The sequence below is a fragment of the Coloeus monedula genome (assembly GCF_965178545.1).
Source record: "Coloeus monedula genome assembly, chromosome: 9".
Lineage (NCBI taxonomy): Eukaryota > Metazoa > Chordata > Aves > Passeriformes > Corvidae > Coloeus > Coloeus monedula.
This window is the reverse complement of record NC_138789.1, coordinates 15,561,849-15,583,586: the sequence shown is the minus strand read 5'-3', so window position 1 is coordinate 15,583,586 and position 21,738 is coordinate 15,561,849. Positions and strand designations below refer to the sequence as shown.

General features: G+C 40.0%; 1 protein-coding gene across 1 annotated transcript in view; it reads right to left on the bottom strand.

Annotated features, from left to right (window-relative positions):
* The window catches only part of TGFBR3 (transforming growth factor beta receptor 3), a 115,946-nt gene extending 115,435 nt beyond the window's left edge, over positions 1–511 (bottom strand). The window contains exon 1 of the mRNA XM_082286800.1: positions 372–511. The gene's annotated coding sequence lies outside the window, so the exon portion shown is untranslated. The remainder of the gene's footprint in view (positions 1–371) is intronic.
* Between the last annotated feature and the right edge of the window lie 21,227 nt (positions 512–21,738).

Below are 21,738 nucleotides of genomic sequence, written 5' to 3'. Positions count from 1 at the left end.
CTCGGTGCCCGTAACTCGCCCAGCACGTACCAACCAGCCGGACACCGGGACTACGCTGGGACACCTGTAGCTCTCCCTCGCCAGACGCTCACCTCTCGGCTCACCCCTCAATTGCCACAGGGGGCCCGCAGCTCGCACGGTCCGAGGGGCGACCCCGCTCCCGGCGCTGCTCGCGGCACGCGCGCGGACACTGACCGCCCCGGCAGCTCCCGCACCCGGCGGAGGCCCCCGGGACCCTCCCGCTCAGCCCGCGCACGGTGACACCTCGAGCGGAGCACACGCCGTGCCCGCCGCAGCGGACGGCGCATCCCTGCGGGGCGCCCGGCCCGGAACGCCGCTGTCGGGGCGGGGGTCGCGGCTGCAGCACCTACCTGGCGGCAGGTCTGTCCACGCCGCGTCCCGCGGGGCAGGCGCGCAGCAGCGCGGCTACGCCATGGGCACCGCCGGCCGGGCCGGGACGAGACAAGAACGCAGCCCTCACCAAGGCCGCCCAGCGCCGGCCACTGCTGCCCGGCCCGCGGTACGCGGAGGAGGCGGCGAGGAGGCGGAGGCGAAGGAGGCGCGTGTGCGGCCGCCCGGCCCCCGGCCCGGCAGTAACCCCGTGGCGCGCGGGGCGGGGCGGGGCGGGCGGGCGCGGGCGGTGCCGCCATTGGGCGCGGGGCGGAGACGGCGCCGTGAGGGCCGCGCCCGCCGCCGCCGCCACCACCCCTCGCGCCCGCGTGCAGCCAGCGCGCACCGCGGCCCCCGTCCCGTCCCGCACCGTCCCGCACCTGAGCCCCGCCCGCCCTGCCGGGAGCCGTGGGGAGGGTCCCGGGGTTGCACAGGGCCCAGCTGTGCTGGCAGCCATCGGCTCGAAAACCCCCGCGCAGCCGGGCCGAGGGGCATAGCGGCGATAGACCCCGCTCACGGCAGCCGGGGCCGGCAACGGCTTTAAGTTACCGGCCTCGAAACCGCGTGAGGCCGCCGGGCACCGCGTCCGTAACGGGGCCTGGGCTGCGCTCGGCACCGGGCCCAGTGTGAGCGGCGGTGTGACGGTGCAGGCCGTGCCCTGTGCACCGAGGTACGTCCCTGCAGCCCCCCGGGTGGGCCCAGCTCCCACCGGCGACTGGCGCGGAGCGAGGCCCCGGCCGCCCCCTCAGTGCTGCCACCGCAGCCAAGGGCAGCCAAAAGCCCACATAAGAACGAGTTTTGGCCAACAGCGTAGAGCTGACATCGTTTACACCAGAGCAAACCAGATCACTCGAGGTTCATTATGTTAGAAAGTAACGGAAAGTGCTGTTCAGTGCAGAAGGCACGTTTAAGGTTGTCAAAACCCCAACTTTAAGACTATTGAGTTGTGGAGCAAACTGTCATTAAGGGAGCTACACCACGGATAAGGCCTTTCCAGCCGTAGCCCAGTTCAGTCATAACTGTATCCTTCCACAGTATGAACAGAGTTAGTTTCTGACACAGTCCTGCAAGACTGCAAGATCAGGTGCGTGCTGCTCTCAGAAGCTGTATGTCCTCTAAAGGTCATGGTAATGAAAGCAGTACTAGAACTTGGCAAACATTAATACAGTAAAACTCCCATCACAAAATTTAGCCCTAGTGCTATTATTATCCAAATAATCAACTGTTCTTGTATAGGCATGGAGACTATGTGGAGATACAGAGAAGTAGAGAGAAGTTTCAGGACGTTTCAGCAAAATTTTACTAGTTCAATTGGCTTTCTTACTGAGGGGATTAGGGGTGAGTTGATATTTCATAATGCTGTTTGACTTCCAGCCCTTTGCCTTGAGTCATGAATGCCAAGTTCTTTCATCTACCCAACAGGCATGTTAGGAGAGTTCAGAGACAATTTAGCCACTCTTGAAATGCCAATTTGCAACCTAGAATAATCCATTGCCATTTGGCTTTGACCTGCACACGTTTGAACAAGCCTTACTCACAGTTCTGCTGCATGTACCACACATCAGTCAATGGCTGGGTCCCCCAAAGACTAGTCCTCAAAATTTCTACATTATCTGTATATGAGAGCTTTAGCAAGTAAATCAAAGTAAACCAAATAACAAGCATTTAGTCTACATTAAATATTTCAGCAAACAGCCTTACAAAACTTGGAGAAAAACCTGCAGAAACAAGTAAAATACAAGTTCAGGCTGCTTGTTGGCAGCCTAAGCTCGCTTTCAGAATTTTTTATTTATTTTTAGTGTTTGAAAAGTTGTGCATGTTGGAGCATGACATACCTCCTCTCTTATCACTCTCATATGTAGGATGCAAAATCTTTGCAAGAGGGATGCGGAGGTGGGGGAAGTCCCTTGAACAAAGAAGAAAACTAATATTCTACAGCAACATATGTATTTCAAGGCATATTGTGTGTCTACTATATTTCTGCTAGCTAAAATTCCAGACCACTGATTAAAATTGTGATTAAAACTTAAGCAAACACATTGTTTTTATTTTAATTACTCATTTAGGTCCCAATCCTGCAAAAGTTAAATCAAACCGATTAGATTCACTCAAATAAGCAGCCATGAGAGCTGTTCAAGTGTGTGACATCAAGGTGTATGCACCTTTGTAAAATCAAATTCTTTGCATATAGGTCTAGCCCTAGCCAAATTATTATCACCATTTTCAGTGATGTTGGTAAGAACTGATTCTTGTCCATGGAGCCAATTCTGTTGGGTACTCGGCATCTTTGACCAAAGTCTAGGATTTACACCACTTGTCCTGGTGTCTGAAAAAGCTCAAGACTTTCTAAGAAGCAAAGAACACTGATTTTTAGTTATAAACTAATGTGTAACTCAGTTGATGTACATGAAGTTCAAAGATTGAAGCCATGACAAATTGCCACATTAAAGTACAATTCGGCACATGGGTTGGCTCACCCAGGAACATAATGATACACAGTTGGCTTTGGCATTTCTTTTATTTTTACATTTTGTGACAGAATAAACAGAAAATACATAATTTCCTCTTTAAACCATGGAAAATTCCTGTACTCTTAACTATAGTGTTCAATCTTTGCAGCTGAGGAACACAATTACATACATAATTTACATTTTTACTTACTTTTTAAGTACTTACTGATCTAGTGATTAACTTCAGCCCAGGGCAGGATTATTTCACTGAGCAGGCATTGGCCCAATCCAGCAACATAATGTATTATCCTCACTAAGATGTATGAAAGCTGTGACAGTTCACTTTTGCAGGAGGTTTAGAGGTTTTCACGGTGCTACGGAATTAAGCCTAAGTAAATGCAAAATCTTAAAAAATATGCCCTGTTAAAACTATTAACATCACAGTTTTAATTTTTTTCCTCTTCTCCCACAAAATTCAGTAGGGATACTCCTGTGGATAACAACTACCCATTTACTGCTCTCAAAAAATTCTAGACTAGCTTCAGTTACTAATTTCATGGTATGGTCATAAAGCCCTAACCTGCGCTGAGAAGCCAGCTGAGTTCAGCTCACCCAAGCCAGGAGCAGTATTTATCTGTTAAGATGGTATTCAACCTGAACTAATTAATCCTTCCCAGGGAAAGGGGTTATTAATTTGCATACTATTCTATATTCACAGAATCATAGAATGGGTTGGAAAGGAGAATTAGGATTCACTTCTCAAAACTTTAGCACTAAACCCATCATTGCCTGGGTTATTTCCACAGTTTTAAGAAACACAGAATCCTCTCTGCCTTCTGTAGTGACGTTAGACTGGGGCCTTGGGACTAAACGTGGAGCTGGGGACTGTGTCCTGTCATTGACGGAGTACTGAATATACTGCCTGCTAATTAACAGATTCTTACGATGAATCCACTGCCATGAGTACAAGTGCACTTTAAATAATTGCTGCAGGATGTAGGCATCTGATGATCACTTACCTATTTATAGCACTATTTAAACATACTTCACCCACCAGAAGAAATGAAGGGTACAATAGCTCTACAGAATGTTTATTCCCAAATTGACTTGGAAATGTAATTGAAGACACAGATTTCCATAAATGAGCAACTTGGTATGAAAATGTTTTCTTGTCATAAAGTATTTTAAGATCACAGAAATTATTTTCAGACACTAGTAAGGACTAATTCTCGCAAAACTCTCATACTTTACACAGTGTCTAGAATCTTTTCAAGGCTAAAAGATTGTCCCAACCAATAAAGCATTAGAAAAAAAAAAGAAAGCTACGGAGGACCACACTGTCCTAAGAACTGTTCCTGTTTGCTTTTAAATTTTTGGATCATGTTCTACATTAAGCCAATACAGGTTCTGTAACACTGCATCCAGAAAACAGGCCAGCAGCCATGCTCTTGAAATGCCAAAGAACCATCGGTAGTTTTGAAAATCCAGAAAAGAGTAAGCATGCTAAACCACTAAATTTCAAAAACCAAATGGATGAATAGGCATCCCGAAGGGATATCTTGTATGTAAGATGGGTTTGGAACTGGGATCAAGCACAGGCAGCATGTTCAGATGAGTGCAGTCATTGCCCAGCACATCCATTCTGTCCCTCTCTGAGGTAAAATGTTATTAGGTAAAATTAGCTTTGTGTTTTAAGCTGATTTATTGTGCTGCTGAAAGCAAGGAAAGGAAAGGTCTAAAAGTATTAACCATAGGCTGCTGACTAGATATGGGTTGTTATGCTGCAGTAACTCCATTGTTTTAGTCATATGACTCTACCCAACAACCTTTAACATGAAGGTTCAGTTAATATAATTAAGCCATTAAAAGCTTCTTAGGAAATAACTCATTAATACAAACTAATGAGGTAAAATTCTACATTCCTTACTAAATGATACTGCATTCCTTGAACACCTAAAACTTTTGCTAAAGGTAAGTAAATGTTAGCGTTGAACTGTTAGGCTTGTCTACACTTGAAAGTTACTTTGGATTAAGGCAGGGAGTGAATTTCAAGTGCAGCAACAAATCTGGGATAATTCCAAGCATGGACAAGTCATGTATAGTGCAATCCTGGAAGATACCATGGGTTTCAAACTCAAATCTGAGGCTACATATCCAATTCAAATAACACATTTTTACAGATTTCAGATTTTAAAAAGGAAGGAAAAAGATCAAAACCCTCCAGCATGACTAACCATCTCCTTTGTGCCTCCTGTTCTCCCCTGCCTGCCTTACACAGGCTCCTCTATACCCAGCACTCTTCTACTGACTCTGATATGCCCCTTACCCTCCTTCCAACATTTTTCTGATAAGATTTTTATAGGCCCTCAACCTACCAAATGCAAACACAACAGACCAGAAGAGGGAGGAAATAAAGAGATTATATGAGAGAAGGAAAAAATCAACAAAAGATCAAACAAGAAAAATATGAAACTAACATACCTTCACTGCTCAATCACTTCCTTCTGGCTGGATCCCATTCCTCATATTGTATGTTGTCTGTTTAAAGCTCAATGCAAAGTCTAATCAAATAGGCAAAAGTCAGTAGATTACTTTAAACTGTTCAGTTCCAGACAATTCTCTTTATTTTCTATCATAACACACCTAGAACTTAGTTACATAAAAATTATTAAATAACATATACTTTCAGAATCAAGCTCGTATATTAAATAACTGATATTGACCCTGTAATACCTAAAATACGTGTGGTTTGCAGGATTGGGTCCCAAACTGCTGTATTCTGTTTTGAAGTTCATATTGCATGCTTGGGGTTTCAAGACTGTATTATGGGTGAAATTCTTTGTAGCCAATATGAAAGTATCACAGGCTAAAATCTTTTCATGTCTACAATTTCCTAATTATTTTATTTTATCTACATAATTCCACAGGACGCCAAGTATTTTACTGAAAAACATCAAGACAAAGCTGCTGCATAGAGAGCTAACAACTTCAATTAGCAAAGGTAAGTGAATGAAAGGGATATGAGACAGTGTAATTGTACATTGAAGTTTGACACACTGTATTAATTATTTCTCTTGGACATTTTCTTTTAGCCTTTTTGATCTGTTTTTCTCTTTTTCTTCCTTTCCCAATCGATTTAATTGCAAGGACATGATAAAATGGGTCATGATAAAGAAATTAAAGGAGATTTAAGTACAGTCTGCCTCACAGATGAAGCAGAGCTAAAAATCAAGCTGCTAGATAAACAGTCGTTATCTTTCATAAAGTAAATTTTATCCAGCACAGTAAAAATGCCTGAAATAAGACTGTTTTAGCTATATTTCTGTCACATAATGAATAGGTTGGCTAGATGGTCAGAATCTAGCTATACATACCAATGAAATTTCATGTCAAGTAAACAATCAAACCTAAAAGACCCCAGGAAAAAACCCCACCAAACCAAAAAAACGGAAGTGGCAAGTCCTTATTTTAGTAAATAAATCTACTGTTTTATTACCAGTCTGCAAAGTGGTTTGAGGATGAGGAGGCTGTGAGATGTTTATAAGGTGATGCCGTGTGATATTTTTGAAGTCCAATATAGGTAATCACATTTTAAAGCAAAGCCATAAAGTGAGCCTCTCTTCAGTATGCAGTGTGTTTCCAAACATGCTCCCCACAAGAAAAAGTCACCCATTTAAACCTATTAGCTGTATGAACTTAAATGCCAACCTGTGGCAAAATTTTGGGATTTGTGAATTATCAAGTAATGCATTGCTTATGCTCCAAATTATTTCTTTAATTATTTAAACTCCAAAAGTTCGAGGAAGGACCTCTGCACTGCTGCTCTGTGCTCGGGTTTAGCACTGCTCCTGGAGAACACACCTTTATTTTTCTTTTGCAATGGAAATTACAAATACTACTGCAAAACAAATTTGTAAAAGGGCTTAATTTTATACTTTCCTAAGGGACTTACAGTTTAGATCCAGCTGGAATTATGAATCAACATAGAAGTTTTTCTTTCACATATACAGTGCAGCATTAACTATTTCAGAGAACATATTCTTTTGTCTTTGTGTATATGAGAATTTGAGTGTTTTTGCAAGTATTGGATCTGATTTTTATCCCTCCAAGTGCTGTGCAATACACGACATTCCTTATTTTGCTTTAGACTGCTACTGATTAATGCCTTATGTTGGATATTTGTTTGTTTTTCCCACATGTTATTTCATCATCCTTGGAATTACAATAACACGTGCCAGGGAATGTGACCTATCAGTCTTAACTGTCCTTCATTGAGTCTGGATGGGGATGTAAGACAACTACATACATATAATATATGAAGGGTTTACACTTTTATCTGACACATCATTTGCTGCTGGAAGGCTTTCATGTCATACATTGATTCATAAAGTATCAATTATTTAGTGTAGATGCATGTGGAATGCTATAAAAATCCAGTCTTTGTTGCCATTTACATATTAAAAAAGCCAAATGCAAGTTTCTTTTTCTTCAAATATGCACAAAAGATAGGAGAGATCTTGAGTAATGAGACAGAGGAGGAAAAAACAACCCAATATTCCATCTGCTCCTTTACCAAACCTTGAGGGAAAAGATTAGTCTTTCTACTTCTTGGGTCTCTTGATTGCACTAGTGAGAATAGGGTTTGTGGAGAAAGACAATCTTTCAACATAAAAATCAACACAAATAACTTGAAAGCAGCTGACCAACACCACTAATCACAACCCAAATCTGAAGACAAAAAATGTGAAATACCAGTTCATAAGCAGTCCAAAGTATATTCAGCTATCTGTATCTTCATTAATATTCCTCACTATGGGCCCAAACACAAGCCTTAGTAATTTTCACAGTTGCTTCTTGTAAGCCACCACGATTCCCTCCCTTAGTCAACAAGAATTTTACATATTTCTCGATTATTCCTTCCACAGAGCTGGCAATGTCAAATATGAAGGCGATAATGAGCTGAAGGACATCAGCAAACGAAGTACGTCAGAACCAGTGCCCCCACTGTTACCAAGTGAAAATTGCTTAAAAGCAGGGACAGTCTAGGCCCTGTTATATCACAGGGCCAAGAACTTTTTGCACAAAATAGGTTGCTTACAGTTGCCACATGTGATCTATGTATCTGTTGAACCATCTGTAGTTTAGCAGACGGGCAACAGAATTGCACACTCAATGCTGTTGAAAACCACAGACAAAAAGAAATAATCAAAGGCAAGTTATGCCTTTAGCAGAGATTATAAATACATGTATCCAGTAAATTTGCTGTTCAGGCCTTTCAAATTTTGCTGTTGCCTGAGGGATTAATTTTATCTTAAGGATTGGGAGTTTCATTTGCACTTAATTTTTTTTTTTTTAAGATCTTTACAGGCTGGCATGGTAGGTGGCCACCACAGGAATACAGATCTGCAGGAGGTTTCAAAACTTATACTGAAAACCTCATGTTTTTATGAATTAGCCAAAATGTACCTATGAGTTTTCTACTTCTATAGGGTGTAAGAGACCAAAAGTCTGAAGAAAGAAACACTATATACTTGCATTTTCTTGTTGATACTTCATTTGTTTAATTCAATTGCTCTTGGGGAGAAAAAAAAGAAAAAAAATCTACAAACCATTTCTACACAATGTGCTCTTTTTGCCTACCCTAGAAAATATACTGATCTATAGAAGTACACAGAGACAGATAGAAAAATCTATAAACCAGGGAGCACTTTCTTATCTCACAGATAAAGAACACATTTTTTCAGATTACTCGGATATCTAGATATTTAGATGTCAAGATATTTAGATATTATGAGGCAGCAGAAGCAGAATAGTTAACTACATTGAAAACTGTTCCTAATGTGCAAACCACAAAACTAGCACTATGAGGGTGAGAAAGGCCTCATGCTAAAGAACATTGGCTGGCCTCCATCTGTCTCATCCTGTTTCTCCCATGAAATAGACCAACCACTTTGTTAATGAACAGTAATTAATTCCAGAAGGAATAGGAGATATAAGAGCAGATTCCCATCATCTTTTTTTTTTTTTTTTTTTTAAAAAGCAAGACCTGTTAATGATCAGGCTGTGGGTATCTCTCCATTAACAACTAGCCAGGTACAATAGGAAGTGGTCTATAGAACAAAACCATATGTGTTGAGAGTCTGGTATCTACACTAGACACAGCTTATGGGAAGTTATTTCCAACCAGTTCCAGTGTGGACTGCATGTTCATTAGTTGCTGGAGCATGCTAGGTCCTGGGTCACAGTTTAATTTTACTCAGGAGGTAATCCCCTTTGTGTCCTCCAACACTGTAAACCACCTTGAAAACCAAAGCTCCAGATGTGGGAATTACTAGGAGGTTCAGTTCCAAAGCCTGCTCCTGGTGCAACCTAAAATGCTGATGGAGGCATATCCCAAATACCTCAAAGGACACAATTTTACTCTAATTCTCTTCAGGGACACACATGGGCAAGAGAAACTGACAGACAAGGTACTGCAGAGCACTGACAGCACCAGCACTTGCTTCCTGCCAAATACATCCATATGATACTATTCCAAGATGTTCACATTCAAAGGGAATGCAAGTTCACAAAACATTTTTAGGTCTTTGCTTCTAAGTGTCGAAATCCATGGTAATGCAGAGAAATAGCTTTCATGTACTGCTCTGCCCTTCTTCATTCCTATTTTGACTCTGTGTTGTGTCCAGGATTTGTACTGGCCCTTTGCTAGGGAGAACTTCACTGACTGTCCATGAAGGGATTGTAGAATCCTTCTCCCCAGTCCTCTTTCTCCTCTCAAACAAAACACAAATGACTCTTCCATTAGCCTTGGAACCTCACATATCCATACTTGTATGTGGGAGGCAAATACACCAGAGGAGATACTGTGTTGTGCTGACCTGTATTTCGTAAATGGTTTTACTTCTTCAAGGTAAAAATAGTCAACCACAGTTCTATTTCATTGTATGGGATGGAGCTCAGATCCCTGAAGAGAAAACCACTGAGTTCCTTGGTTCAAAAGGTTTAATGTTAGAAATTTAAAAGGTAACAAATTCTCTTAAGTGCACAAGGGATTACGAAAGTAATTTCTTAACAGTTGCATAATAAATCCCACATACATTAATGATAAAACAGCCTTATTTACTATAGGTTGAGAAAACTTGTTTTTTACCAAAACAAAGTGATTTTTCAGATACTATGTATTTCTTTTACCTTTTACGTTAAAAAGTACAATGGCAACAAATGAAACCATTCATCCAGCAGAAAGGCAGTTAGCATCTGTTAGGTCAAGTTAGCAAAAGACAGGTAAAACTTCTGACTGGGCTGCTGTCTTTTCTAATTACAAGACATGCAGTTAATGTTTGAGAGTAAATCCTATCCTAAGCAGTAATACTGAGGCCCATGTTGACTTTGTTTATTTGTTGAATTTCTGTGGGTAAAAAAAGAGTCCAACCTATTCAGCAGTTTAGTTGAATTTTCTTGTTCTGTGTGTAGTTTTTGAAATGCAGGCTTGTTGTATTACTCAAAACTTAGACCTTGGTAACTATTGGCATTTTATTAACAACACTATATGTACATTTTTTACTGTAACCATATATATCTCTCAGAGGGGCATAAGCTGGGGACCATTCATAGCTCATATTTGTTTTCCCCATGCAGCCCCACATGTGGTGAACAGCTGTAGAAGTTGTAAAATTGTCTTTACACATTGCGCATGCTGTTGAATATAATATACACACACATTTTGTATGAAGCAAGTCCTGAAGCAAAATAATGTGCTGAATATTTCTATTTACTTATTCTGTAAATATTTGTCTTTATTTAAATAAAGACAAATGTTTTCTTTTAAATTCTTCCAATAAAATAATAGCACTTAATTATTCAGAATTGCAGGTTTACCAGTTCTTACCACAAGCAAGCCTTTATAACCACGTCTGCTATGGCAAAGAATCAAATGCTGTCAAAAGTGAAACTGCAAAGCAACTGTTACTATGGTATTGTGACCAGCCTCACTGCAATAAAATACAGAAATGAAAATCTAAATTGTTACTTACATATACATTTTGCTCCAGGGTACTATAAGCAAAAATGAAAACAGCTGACAGTGAGTCACCCTTCTAGATAATAACTATTGCTAATATGAATCTGATGTGTTGAAGGGTGGGATGAAGCTCCAGAGACTAACACCCCCCTCGTTAATATTCTATACCAAATTGAAAGAAAGGTGGGGTGGTTTCCCCATCTCTAGTGAGAGCTTAGTTTTCTGAACACAGCTAAATCAATCCCCACAGAGCTATCTTATCTGCAAGGCTCATGAAAAATATCTGACAAGTAAATGGTTAGCATTTGGAATGGACCACACTGAGTGAAGTAACAGTTATTTCATAAGAGATTTCCCATGGTATATATTCCAAAACCCAACTACGAGGCCTTCACTCCCACACCCACCACAAATGATAATATTTGAATCCTGTGCTGTACTATTAATACACTCAGGGCCATTTTAAGCAGCAAAGTACATATAGCCAAGCACACTAAAAGGATAGCTTATTTCTTGGTTATTATTAAAAAAAGGAAAGCAGACCTGTTTAAATGAGGAACACTTCCCTCTGCTCCCATTTTTCATCTGCCAACAAATACAGATACTGCATGTGGGACATATCACATACCAGAAAGGAAAGTGTTATACAAGCCCACTGTTAAATTAGCTATGTAAATGTGAGCAATCTTTTTTTTTTTAGTTTGCCCCTTTTTCTGCTTTCTCATAGTTCTTGTAACACATTCAAAAGAATAAGCTTTATCCTGAAAATTATTATTATTATTTCAAAATTATTTACAATTTTTTATTATATTTTGATCAACTATATACTGTAGAAATGTGCTATCACTTTGATTTTAAAGTTAGCATGTATGAAAAGAGAAGCAATTGCCCATACAAATTGTCTGCCAAGTCTTTCACACTTATCTACTACATGTTTTCAGCATACACGAAATCTGGTCAAATTAAACTTAAATATTTTTCTTGTCAATTTATTTTAAAAAAAGCAAACATGAATTTAATCTTATTTGTGGATCTGAAAAAAGAGCTTACATTAGCTTGACAGCTAATTTGAGCAATTTTACAAAACATTTTCATTATAGTATCTAATTACAGTGCTCTCTTTTTTTCCTTAAAAAAAAAAAACACAAAAAACCAACAAACCCAACTTTTACAAAGTGGTTTTACTTTATTACTTTTAGTATTACCTTATGTTTGTTCTTCATGCCAGAATAGCACATGGATTATTGTGGTGCTCTAATTTAGGGTATCATCTTAGCCATCTGTGCCAGTGAAGTTCTTAGGGAACTTCATCCATAATTCTTATCTTCATGAAGCCCCAGTTCAACCATTACTGATGTATGTACCAATCAATTAATAAGTTGTTCCCCTCAGAGTTAATGAAATTGCTCGAGCGTGTAAGTTTTGTTGCCAAGAACCGTGATGAGATCATCTGCCTGGAGAGATGCAAGTTGGAACCCCTCACTATTTCGGTTTGCATGAATTCAGTTCTCCTAGTGGTACTAGCAAACAAACACTAGCCAAAGACCAAGACTCAAGCAAAGATGAGACTCAGGCCAGAATAAGCAAAGAAAAAAATGCATACTATGCTGTAGGTTGCTGCCTTTCTTCCTTGTGGGATAGTGCATAACTCAGCCAAGGTTCTGATAGCTCTGCTTATTGGGAAAATTCACACATTGACACGAGTGCTTGAATCAGGCCACTTCAGATTAAAGAGCCTGTGACTTCTAGCATTTAGGCATATGTTCACCAGACAATATGTTCTACCAAAAGTTAGACTTTATTTCTCTTATTACAGTAATTGTCATGTGGCTAAGCCATTGTTGATACATAGGAGTAAGACTGGACTTCTACCATAAGGATTATCAACGTACCTACTGTAAGAGATTCAGAACCAGTTTCTTCAAACATACAGAGAATGGCTTTTCTTCCAGCAGAGATCTGGGAGAAGAGGAGGGGGAGTTGGAGAGATCCTTCAACCAGGAATGTAACTTCTAATAATCACTTACAGATGTCAGAGTAATGTTCTAGGATCTTCCTATGTGTCCAAAGCTCTTATTTGTAACATACGCAGAATGAAAGCCCCTTGCATAAGACTGTAAATAAGCTTCTCAACTGAACTAGTTGTGGCTCAGCCAACTTCAGCCCTTGGGACAGGGAGGTGCAAAGAGGGAAAAGAGGCCTAATTTAGTAGTAACACACTCAGGTTTTCTTAAAATTTTGCCATTACTTTAGAGATGGGATGTCTTTAGCATTTAGATTCCAAATCACCACGAACTATAGGAAATGCCAGTGATAAAGCAAGTAAAACCACACCCAGCATTACAGGAGAGAGATTTGAATTCAGACATGGAACAGTAATGAGAAAAAATGAGAGTTTTCACTTAAAACATGTGAAATTCTCTGCTAAAAAGAGAATGAAAAAGCATCCAGGTTGGGTAGCTCATATATGTTGAGGAGAGTTTAAGTGTACCCAGTTTTCACAGTAAAGTGTAACATATAATTAATCATATTTCAGCAGTAAATGTTAGAATGCTGAATACCTCGTTTATTGGAAAGCACTTCCAAGGCTTCAATTTGAGATAGTCTCATTCAAAGTAGCTGTTTCATAGAAATTATTTGTATAAATTAAAGTAGCAGTTGATATTCATGCTGGTTCTTAATTATCAGGCAAAACTCTTAATAGTGTGTCTTTAACGTAAATCAGGGTCACACTGGAGCTGACGTATTTCCTTTATACATGAAAATAAATTGTTTACAATGTCTGTCATCATATGTACTTCAGGATCAGAGACAACTTGACTGCATCAATTAGATTTTCATTAGGATGCTAATCAGCATTTTTTCCAGCAAGAAGACACCAAAGTGTGTGCGGAAGCATCAGCTGTGTCTGGCACCCAGGTGTGCTGAAAGGGGAGCAAAACAGGAAAGAAAAGCACACCTGGAGTCACCTAGACTCCTGTGTTGGAGGTCAGTAGAAGAAGACCCAATACTTCCTTTCCCCAGCCCTAAGCAGCCAGAGGGGTACCTGGCAGTGCCCTCCCCCTGCAGACGGACACGAGTTTCCTGGCAGGAGCAGTAGGAGCTCCAGCTCCTCACCAGCGGCATGGGAACCAGCAGCACTGCTGGGCTGACCAATTCGAGCTACATTGATGGCCCCAACACTGAAGTAGCAGCTTTTAACCCTTGGTGATTCTACAAGCTAGTGAAGTGTAGGAGGTTGAGCTGGACCTCCCTTACATCATACAACCCAGGAAACACATGCAGATTCCCCCTAAAGCTAATAGGTGTCAGGGCACCACGAGGACCCCATTCTACATCATGGGGAACTGCTGCAGTCGGAGTGCATTGCTGTGCTGGATCAGGCCCATGGTTCAACTGGTGCACAGCTTTGCCCTTGGCCACAGCTGCTTCATAAAACTTAAAAGTGTTTTGAAAGAGGTAGTTAAGTCATACCTGCCTCAGGTAAAGATTCTTCTAGACCCCATAAGTCAGTAGAGTGTTTATCTCTTCTCTAAAATACTTAATTCTTTACTTAACAGTATGTCACATCTGAGTAAGGATGTGTTTTAGTTTTGTTTTGTTGAGTTTTATTGATGGTCAACTCTTTTTCTAAATCCCAATAAACTCTAGATATCAAACAATATGTTGAAATAATAATTTCCCCAAGGACAATATGCATTGCATGAAAAACTTCCTTTCAATTTTGCAGGCAAAACATTTCAGTTTTGTGACTATCTTATTCACTGTGTTTTGTAAGATAAAGTGAACAGCCATTCCTTCTCTAACTTAGCAATATTTGCTATTACTTTTTAAAACCAGATGAGTTATGGCACGTCTTATTTATCTAAAGTATATAATTATCTTATTTGAAGTTTTTCACCTCTCTCAATTTGAAAGCTTTTCTGCCTTTTTATAATTTCTTTTGACCAAATTAATCTTGATGTAGTCTGCTGTAATTTTGGGCAAGAAAGACATTGCAGCAGCAGGAGTCTTAGGAACATCTGTGACAGATACTCTGTCTTTTATGTTCCTGTTACATTCACAGTGCACAATGATGAGATGCAGGGAAAGCCCCTTGCGTGAGTGCACACTGGGAATTGAAGATGCCTTGCAAGCAGCAGCACTGGGCTTTCTGTATTCATAGATGTCAAACAGACAAATAACATCTCTATAATTTTACTTAGAGGCAAAACATTTTGCCCAGCACTAACAGAAGACAGTTTCTCTCTGTATTAACAAGAAGTAGCAGTACAGAAAAGTGAAATGTTTCCAGCACTGAGGTAAATCATTTTAGGACATGTCCAATAGCCCTTGTTGGAAACCTTGTACAAATGAGGACTGGCATTTGCCAAAATTTTTCATTGGGAAGGAACACCAAAAGAATTGAAAGCTATTTCAAATAAATGGAAAAGTAAATGGTACGTTAAAAATTTTACAGAATATGTATTCAAAAGAACTTCAGCAACACAATTCAATTTAGGTTTCCCAAGAGCCTCAAAAAAAAAAAAAGTATTGAACAGGCCTTTATTCATATTTCATGAACTATCAGAATTATTTATGTTCCTACATAATTTTGCAGAAAGCTGCAGCTAACTGGGCACCACCTGAGAAATTTACATGTTCTGTGTAAAATCATACAAGACAAGACAGGATTGCTTCAGGTGGTAAATTGTACTTTCGTCCTCAGATCCTCACTACAGGACAATAATACCTGAACACAAGCAGATTTTGCACAGAGAAACCAGTCTGAGATTCCTCTCAGTGTTTCATTTGTTTGGTAACAAACAATGAGCAGGTGCTTATTCTGCAAGAATAAGCTGTCACAACCCTCATATTTATAAACTGCTGCAGCTGTAATGAACCTCAATCCCAGCTCTGTTCATTGCATCCATCACCACTTCACACTTCTCAAAATTTACCATTAATGCATGTAGTACAAAATGTTCATAGAATATTTTAAGTATCCTGTAAGACTCCACCTCAGCTCCTCAATCTAGCTATTCAACTACATATAAATTTGTTCAAAAGTATTACTGTAGTATACAATTATGCAGCTTTAAAATTAATGAGATGCAATATGAAACAGTAAATCAGATTTTTCACTTGTTCATATTTTCCTAGATCATAATTTCTAATAAAGTGAAAGAGGGGACAAAATAGAAACCTCAATTAATGTTAGCAATAAAAATACTTCTATTAAAAAAAATCTGTAATCACATAACCATTATACATATGGATCTGTCCATGTATTTTTTTTTCATTTTAAGCAGTGAAATGTCTCAGTTATGTTAGGATTATGCAAACAGAAAGGAAGAGTATTTGCCACAATACAGAAGTAACTACTGTCGCTGTTCTGTGGCAGCCATAGAAAAATCTCTGTGAAAATGCAAACAAACAAAAAAATTCTACCTCCTTTCCAACAATTATGTTGCAACTGCAATTCAACAAAATATGTTTTCAAAGGGAAGCAATTAATTTATTATTCTACTCTAAACCTATTTGCACTGCCAGCCTGAGATTTTAACTTGACGGATACTGATAATTTTATTTCTGATTAACTTTTCATTTTAGATGTAATTCTAAAATAAGTTTTATATTACTAAACTGACCTTTTTTTCCATTTCAGTAGTCCTCCTATGAGAAGAAACAGAACAGCAGGACCTGAAATAATAAGGTATTTGGTTAATTAAAAAAGGTTTCATAAAGCAAGTTTTACCATGTTTAATCTACCTGGGAGTTATTTCTTCTTTAGTGAAGAGAAAGATATAGTTCATAATTATTCCTTTTTAATTCTTGATTAGTGAAGTCAAGAACTGTGATGCCTCATGAGAGCTGTAAGAAATCCTAGGTTTGATCCAGCTCTTATTAATTTTAACAAAAGCTCCAGTTTTCCCTTGATATCTCCACTGTACTACAGGCAAACAATCCTTTTCATTTCTTTTATTCTACCCTTTCAAAGATAATATATTTGTTTATAAGGAAGTAAAAAGCTATTTTCTGCTTAATATAGGAATATATTCTCAGTCATTTTTTGAGATTATTGATTTTAATGATTAAGTTAATTAATTGGATTAATCAAATAGCTGAATAAATACAGAGCACTTACACCTTCCACAGAATTACAGGGGTTTAGATCTATTTTAGGACTAAACTCTTAACACATAACATTCTTTTACAATACAGCTGTAATTTCATCTGGCACTCACACAGCACAAGAATGTACAGAAACAGATGAAAATATACAAAGTAGCTGGACGCATTTTCTCCTCCAATATGGACATTGTACATATTTTATTCACAATAATATGTACACAAAGTACAGTGGGATTTGTCCCCTGCATGCAATTTTCACAAATAGAGAATGCTGAAAGGTCACACTGTTAATGAGTCGAGTAATTTCTCTGCATTTAGAACATTCCAGGGCTGGATGGATACCATAGTGGATTTATGTTTGTAAGAATCACCTGGAAAAGGTATAGGAAGAAATGAAAATAAGTTGCACAGTTTTTGTTACTTGGAGGCAGAAAAGCTGTCTAGAACAATTTGCTCTTAATGGCTGTTTCAGCTCGAAAGAGGCCCTGAAGTGAAGAATAAACAAACTGTCACAGGAACAGAGAGTAAGTCTCTTAAGATCAGGGTTAAGGTTCATTGGTACAATTGCTCTGGGCAAAACATTACCACATCTTGGACTAATCTTGGCATGCAGATAAATATAAAGGTACAGCACTAATGTACATATAATGCCTTTTCTGTAACCCCTGCACGTGCAATACAGCCAAATGCATAATGTGAAATACAGCATCTTGCGAAAATGAAATGGGAATTCTAAATATGTTTAAACAGAGGTTTAGAAATTCAGAAAGCTAGATAATAATAAACAAAAGTTAGATAAACAGGCTCTGCTGTCAGTCTTACACAAGTTGTATTACCCTTGTTTAAGCTAAAACTGACTCCAGCCAGCCATTTATCTCAAAAAACCCAGTTTTCCCACCTACTACTTGCCCTCAGCTTTTTCTCCCCCCAAAAAGCCTCAACATTTTTTCTGTTTTAAAAGATTAATTTAACATACTTTGACCCTCCCATGAAGAAAACCAAATATGCATAGTGGAGTTTCATGGTGGAGGGGTAAGTACTCCACATAATTATTTAAGTACTACTGTATTATTGAAAAATCTCTCAGTTTTGCATTAGTAAAAAGAAAGGTTGTGTCAAAATCCCCTTCTCTTCTGTCTCATTATTTGTTCTCACTGAGTACCAGAGTCCTGAATCCTGCCACCTCTCACTCCCAGAAACATGCCCCTCCACATGCTCTCCTCCCCATTCCAGCTAAAGGCATTTCAGCCCTTGAAGTTAGGTCAGAAGCACTCAGAATGCATTCTCCACCTGAGCAGTCTGTTCTCCTTTGCCACCTTCAAAGTTCAAAGCCCCTGCAGAAATTGTTCAGCTTCAGGCAGTGGCCAAGAACATGCAGACATTGGGACTGTCCTAACTGCAAGAGTGGGATGCAGCAAGGACCTCTCTCTCATTTCATCCCATGAGAGGTTCCTCATTCCCTTTCTACAGACTGTAGCTTTAATTAACACAACACCTCAACCCCTGGAAAAGGCACATATCACCACACTGATACAGTGATAAACATTTCCCATGAGGACTGTTAATATTGCAAGAACAGAGCTGTAAATCCACACTGTTTATCCTTCCTCATTTATTTGCAGAGCATAGATAAGAGGATGAAGGAGGAGAAGCTGTTCTGATAGCAAGCATCTGCATCCCAGTGCAGCATTGCGTTATCCTTCCTCCTCCCTAATAAATAATGCTGATCAGCATTATCTATGAGAGCAGGAGCAGTGACAGGCTATCAGATTTCTGGACTGGGCAAACTCCTGAGGACTGGGCTGGTCACTTACTAAGCCTCTCCATTTGCTGATACACTGCTCCCTTCACAGGCTCCTTGGCAGAGAGAGGTGGAATATTCCCACTGGCCTCAAATATTAGTTCCTTTTTCCATTATGGTATTTTAGCAACTGTTGTACTCTCCAGGACTTCTCTGGCCTTAAAGAAAGTTAGAACCAGCACTGGTAATAGAGGAAGGCCAAGTTCTAACATTATTAAACTGTCCTTAACATAATGTGCCTGTAGATGCTAATAGCAAGAGCTGCTGCTGACATGCACGAAGTGGGGACTGTTTAGCAATGGAGAAAAGTCAAGCAGGCCTTGGATGAGTTTTCCGCAGAAGTGGATGCAGAATGCACAGGCAGAAAGAGCAGGGCAAGTTCCTTGCACAAGGATAGAGGCTTAGGAGCAGGACCTCATGCTTGTGAAATCAGTCACCAGTCTGGGGACGAGAGCTTGCACACACGGTTTCACAGTGGCCTTTCTACCAGCTTCAATATCGGTGCACTGCTCTGAAGCACCAGCATCCATATGCTCAGCTTCAAGCCACTTCACACAAGAACTGCTCGGTCTGGGAACGCAGAGTTCTTCAGATATCCACTACCAATGGGACTGACCTTCATTACTCTAATTATTAGGGGGTCACATAACTTCACTATAGCTCTTTTAAAGGTTTTGAGCACATAAGGGTACAGATCTTTTCAAATCACATTTCACTTGAGTTATTTCTCTGTATGTGAACAAGTATCTAGTAGGCTTAAAATGGTTGGCTTTGATTGAATAGTTAATTATTTGGTTTGTTATTAAAATACATTGCTATATGGGTTCTGCACATGCAGAAGAACCAAGGAACGAATTACTAAGCTTTAAGCAAAATGTCATAATAATCTAAAACCTAAAGCCATATTAAGCCTGTAAAACATATGGTCACTTAACACCTAAAAACCTCCCTAAACCTATAAATCCATAAAGCCCGTGACAAATTAACTGATGGTTGTATAGTTAAATCTAATTAAAAATTTATTGAAAGTGTTCAAGCTATTACAGCTCCCCTCAGAAACTCACTTCCTATGCCACTTGGAGGTAGGTATTCAGGGTATATCTTAATTCCCCACCTATCTTGAGCTATCCCCAGGAACAATGGGACTTTCTGATTGCCTATATCAGCTCCTGAAACAAGCAGGCTCCTGAAAATGCACCATATAAAAATACCTCTGGGTCTACAGTGCAGGGTTTGTTAGCTCAGTCTAATTGAGGGCCCTGAGAACACTGGTACCCAAATGGATTTTTGTCACCAGCATCAACCTTCATGCAGTTCAACAAAATCACCTTCTTGCCACTGTCAAATATTTACAGCCAGTTCTACTGTCCCTGGCACTCTGATGTTAAAAAAGCTCCATTTGTTGAGCAATAGGAATAGTGAGGAACCTCCCCCCTCCAAAAAAAAAAAAAAAAAGTAATGACACATGGTAAGGAGCAAGGTCACTAGAAACAAGTTTTTAAACAAACAGGCAGCTAATCTCCTAAAGACACTGGAACTGTGCAACTCAACTTTTCTGAATTTATTGTATTGACATCCACAACTGTGCACTGACTTAGGCTGCAGTCTGCAAAAATGAGGACTAATGTTTTCTTGGAATTGATGTATCCATTTTCTCTTTTTAGAGGATCAAGTGGGAGCAGATATGCCATCTATAAGACACTTATCAGTTCAAAAACGTAATCTCTGAAAATAATGTACAAATTCTTATCTTTGTGAATTTTGAGGAGAGACATCATTAATCACTTAACAGACTCCATGGTCCTAGTACAGAGAACTGAACTGCCACGACAACTTTTAATTTTAATGCATGCATGTATTTTTAAATTTTGATTTATAATCTACAGAAGATAAATCAGCCTGTGATAGCTGCCCATTGGTAGCAGCAGGTTAGTGTCAGGGAGCAGCAGGAGCCAGCTGCTCCACCAGGCTGAGTAAGCACAAAGCCAGTGGTGACAGTGGCCTCACCAGCAAGGTCCCCATCCCAAAGCTCCCAGGCAAGGTGAGAAGAGCAGGTCTGCCAACAGTAACCACAGTCAGCTGATAGTCCAGTGAATGTCAGAGAAGATTGAGAAGGTTGCCATCAGGATATGAAAGTGGGCTAAAGTCATTGCCTCACAGGGCACAGCAAGTTTCCCATACCACAGAGCAACTCAGAACAGCTCCATGTCTGAGGCACTAAAATCTCTGGGGCAGATCTCTGGAGTCCTCAGGAGAAATAGCTACAGCAGTATGGAAAGTGTGGGAATGCACTAATAGCATGCTTCCATCCCTGAAGCAGAAATTTCTGAAGGTAAGACTGACTGTCCCATGCATGCTTGCTCACAAAACACAGGAACACCCTGAAGCATGACCATGTCCCAAGAACATGTAATCAGTCTTTCTGTGTGCCTGGAGAGCAGAGGCCATACAGCAAGCAAAGGCAGTGCTACAGCGCCTGTCTGCACCGTGTATAGAGAAATCCAGCTCTTCCTGTTCCAGCAGGTGGCCGTATGTACAGTACCGTGTTACTGTAAAGACCACTGGTCAAAGGTTTGCCTCTCAAATGCTGTTCCAGCAACACATACAAACTACAACCATAAACATATACTAACTAGTCCTATAGTTCTAGGAAAAGGAAAAAAAATCCCAACAGCAAGCATATCCCTCCCTCACATTGTCTCACAGGGATAACCAGTTCACTGGGGCAGGAACTCCTCCAAATGCTCCAGTAATTCTGTTTCTGGCAGCATAGAGGTTGCCACAAACTACTACCACCCTCTGCAACACGGTGCTTCCTCTCCCCTGGTTCCTTAGCTTAATCTAGAATCAGAGTCAACTTGGAATCAGAGTCCAATCTTGAAAAATTTTTCCAGAAAGTTTAATGACTGACTACCTGGCTTTGTTTTTGCAATCACAGTGAATTCAGTCTGAATTCCCTCTTT